The following is a 4948-nucleotide window of genomic DNA, read 5'->3' as shown; positions in this document are numbered from 1 at the left end:
GGCGAACCCCTGGTAAGTGGATGCATCACACCCATCTTCAAAACAGTGACTATATTAATCCCCCCCATGCCCGAAGCTGTGAAGGTGAAAGCCTTAATAGACTCTGGCTGTACCCGCTGCCTCATTAGCCCAACACTAGTGGGGAATCTGGGCATCCCATCCAGGAGACTGGAACAACCAATCTCATTTGGCCAGCTAGATGGATCCATAGCAGGGGGGGTGCCAGCTACCCTAGCCACTTTGCCAATACATCTCTCCCTGGGCAACCATGAAGAGGACTTAACGTTTGTGGTGACCCCAGGTATGGAATGCCCAATGATTCTAGGGATGGAATGGTTGAAAAAATGGAACCCCTGGGTAAATTGGAGGACGACAGAAATCAAATTCCCGAAGGGGGACCCTATGGACTTAAAACCCCAAGGGAGGCTACCAGAATCAAGAATAGAAAAAGCATCCATAGGAGAGGAAAAAAGATTAACAGAAATACCAGAGGAATATAGGGACCTTGCTGAAGTCTTCAGTGAGGAGAGGGCGAATGAGCTTCCCCCCCATCGACCCACAGACTGTACCATTGAATTCAAGCCTGGGGCAAAACTCCCGAAGCCCAGATTATACTCCATGAGCCCAAAGGAGAAGGAGGAAATGGAAAGATTTATAAAAAAAAACCTGGAGAGAGGTTTCATTGAGCCAGCCAAGCCTAAAGTGGCTGCCCCGGTCCTTTTTAGAGAGAAGAAGGATGGCTCTTTACGTTTATGCGTGGATTATAGGGCCCTGAATACAATCAGTGAAAGCAACCTATACCCGCTGCCCCTCATGAAAGACATGCTGTCACACCTATCGAAAGGGAAAATTTTTTCTAAACTAGACTTAAGGGAAGCTTACTATCGAGTGAGAATCAAGGAAGGGGACGAATGGAAGACTGCATTTAACTGCCCCATGGGGTGCTATCAATTCAAAGTCTTGCCATTTGGATTACAAGGGGGCCCTGCAGTCTTTATGCAACTAATCAATGACGTTCTAAGGGAGCACCTGTTTAAGGGGGTCCTTGTTTACTTGGACGACATTCTTATCTTTACCGAAACAAAAGAAGAACACGTCAAACTTGTCAGAGCGGTTTTAAAGAAGCTGCGAGCCGCTCACCTATATGCCAAACTCTCAAAATGCGAATTCCACCAGGAAAGGATAGACTACCTAGGCTATCGCATATCCCCACAGGGCATTGAAATGGACCCAGAGAAGGTCAGAGCAGTATTAGAATGGGCACCACCCCGCACAAGAAAGCAACTACAAAGTTTCCTGGGCTTTGCAAATTTTTACCGCCAATTCATCCCCTCATTTGCACAGATAGCCTTGCCCCTCACTAACTTACTAAAAACGAAGGGAACATCCTCAGTAAAACCTAGCCAGCCACTAACATGGACAATGGAGTGCCAAGCAGCGTTTGAGAGACTAAAGAGACTTTTTTCTGCCGAACCAGTACTAAGGCACCCAGACATGGACAAACCCTTCATAATACAGGCAGATGCAAGTGATGTGGCAGTGGGGGCTGTGCTATTACAAGAAAATGATGATGCAGTATTGCAACCCTGTGCATATACATCCAAGAAACTCACGGAAACAGAACAGCGCTGGCCCGTATGGGAGAAGGAGGCTTATGGGATACGTTGGGCATTACTCACATGGCGACAGTTCCTGGAAGGCAACAAAATCCCCTTCCAGGTGTGGACTGATCACAAAAATTTGGAAGCCCTGAAAACTTCCAGGAAACTCAATCCCAAACAAGCCCGCTGGTCCCAGCATTTTCACCATTCCAATTTAAGCTCAAACATTTACCAGGAAGAAAGAACTTCCTGGCAGATGCACTATCTCGCATGCCCCAATATAACAGCGCACGAACCACAGACTCTAGACCAATAATGGCAGAGTCACAACTGGCAGCACCAGTAACCACAAGAACCCAAGCCAAATTAAAACCACAACTGGACAGCCAAACTGGAATTGAATTCAGAAAAAGTTTGGAAACAGATGATTGGTTCCAGAAAAACAAAAATGTGTGCACAATGAAAGACGGGTTGCCTTGGATAGGGGAAAAGTTATATATACCAACAACTCAAAGAGTAACTTTCATGCACCTTTGCCATGACACAAAATCAGCAGGGCATTTTGGATTTGTAAAAACTTTACATTTAATTAAACGGCAATTTTGGTGGCCATCCATGAAAAAGGACATTGAAAGTTATATAGCCAGTTGTCCAAAATGTGCCACGGCAAAGAGGTTGCAAGGGAAAGTGCCAGGACTATTGCAAACAGTGGCAAGTCCCTCAGCCCCCTGGAGAGAAATAGCCATGGATTTTATAGTGGAATTGCCAGAAAGCAATGGGAATACTGTGGTCTGGACGGTCACGGACTTGTTTTCCAAACAGGTGCACTTTATCCCTTGCCAAAAGATTCCCACTGCAAAAGCCTTAGCAAAACTTTTCATCCAACACATTTACAGATTGCATGGGGCACCCCAACGCATCATCTCTGACAGGGGGGTGCAATTTACGTCTGCATTTTGGAAGGAATTTTTATCCCTCTTAGGAACCACTCAGGGACTGACATCTAGCCACCACCCTCAAGGAAATGGGGGGGCTGAAAAAATGAACTCAGTACTTAAGCAATATTTAAGATGTTTTCTTAGTTTCCAGCAGACCGAGTGGGCGGACTTACTCCCCTTTGCAGAAGTTGCCTACAATAATGCAGTCCACTCCAGCACAGGTTACACTCCTTTTCAAATAGCCACCGGTCAAAGTTTCAACCCCATGCCAGAATTAACCCCAAACGAACCAACGATCCCCTCGCTGAAAGAATGGATGGAAAAATTACAAAACACCTGGCCAATAGTCAGAAAAGCACTAGATGAAGCTAGGCAGGCTTACAAAACACAAGCCGATAAAAAAAGGGTTGAGCCTACACCATTCATTATAGGAGAGATGGTGTACTTATCTACAAAATACCTAAAGTCCCTACAGCCCTGTAAAAAACTTGGACCAAAATACATAGGACCTTTTCCAATTAAAAGAATCATAAATCCAGTAACAGTAGAATTAGAGTTACCCAAAAATCTCCAAAAATACAGGCCCATACACCCAATTTTTCATTGCAGCTTGCCAAAAGAGAGCATCAGTCACCTCTACGGCCAAAAATCCCCCCCCCCCACCACCTCCAATCATGGTGGAGGGTGAACAACACTTCGAAATAAAGGAAGTCCTTGACTCTAGGAGATATCATGGAGCAACTCAGTACCTAGTTGCCTGGAAACACCTCCCTCCCTCACAAAATGAGTGGGTCCATAAACGTCATGTCAGAGCCCCGAAGCTATTGAAGAAGTTTCACACAGAGTATCCTAACAAGCCTAACTAAAATTTTTACTTGCGTTTTCTTTCAGGTGGATCTCTCTTATTGTTAAGAGGGGCCGGATGTCAGAATCCAATTATATTTCATCTTTAAATTATCAAATATAGAAACTCCCAATTCTGCCTTCTCTGGATTCTGCCATAAGAGGGAGAGAAGGGGGAGAGCAAAGGGGCTTTATGGCCCTCACTTCCTTCTTTACACTTCAAAGAGCTGAATGTGTGTTTATTGTAACCTCTAAGCGTTAACATATCAAAGAAGGGTAATTGCCTTTCATGTAGTATCTGAAGTCTCCATCCAGACGGAAGAAAGAAGAAAGGAGGTGGAATTGTGATACTTGAAACCATCACTGGAAGGGGGGTTGATTGGGTGGGACTACTGGGGAACCCCTTAAAACCTTGAATGGGAGAGCTTGGACCCCAAGTCCTGTCTAATGTAAGGACCCACCCCACTTTGCATCTTAAGAAGACAGAACTCTTGGAATAAGTTCTTCCAACAGGAATCCTTTATTAAGAGAAAATGGTTGCAGGCATGCTAGACAGGACTTGGGGTCCAAGCTCTCCCATTCAAGGTTTTAAGGGGTTCCCCAGTAGTCCCACCCAATCAACCCCCCTTCCAGTGATGGTTTCAAGTATCACAATTCCACCTCCTTTCTTCTTTCTTCCGTCTGGATGGAGACTTCAGATACTACATGAAAGGCAATTACCCTTCTTTGATATGTTAACGCTTAGAGGTTACAATAAACACACATTCAGCTCTTTGAAGTGTAAAGAAGGAAGTGAGGGCCATAAAGCCCCTTTGCTCTCCCCCTTCTCTCCCTCTTATGGCAGAATCCAGAGAAGGCAGAATTGGGAGTTTCTATATTTGATAATTTAAAGATGAAATATAATTGGATTCTGACACATCACTTGAGCCTTCTTCACAAAATAAATTTAGTATATATTTGAAGAATATATAAGCCCAAAACACCGAAAACACATCCTACAGACAGAGCTGTTGAAAAATACTAGGTTATTTTATGCTGTGTTAGTCCAAGGGCTTTTGCAGTTTTACTGCACTCATTAATCAACATTCATAGAGCAATCTATGTGGTTGCTGGGAGTCAAAAATAACTTAATGAAATTTTAAAAAAATACTATCACTTCAATCATCCCTGGACCAGGTAAAGACTGATCAACCCCTTGAGGCGATAATCAGCAGCAGAAACTTTTGTTAGTAAAGTGTTGTGTTGGGGATTAAATTCATGTTAACTATACCACTATTGTATTTTGCTTTGCACACGACTTATGCCTGTTGCTAGAATGTGTCCTTCATAGATACTCCCTATAAACAGAATGTCCCATTTTTGCCCAGGATGTATAAAAAAAACATATTTTCTAGCTTTCTGTTTTCACTGGATGAGGGTTGCAGGAACTGGATATGGCCAGTCTAGAGAAAAGGACTAGGAATGACATAATAGCAGTATCCTGGCATTTGAGGTGCTGCCACAAAGAAGAGGGTTATTCTTCAAAGCACTAGAAGGCAAAACAAGACACACTGAATGGAAACTAAT

This window comes from Crotalus tigris, unplaced genomic scaffold (assembly GCF_016545835.1).
Source record: "Crotalus tigris isolate CLP2741 ecotype Arizona unplaced genomic scaffold, ASM1654583v1 scf7180000023617.9722795, whole genome shotgun sequence".
Classification (NCBI taxonomy): domain Eukaryota; kingdom Metazoa; phylum Chordata; class Lepidosauria; order Squamata; family Viperidae; genus Crotalus; species Crotalus tigris.
Note: the sequence above shows the minus strand (reverse complement) of the source record.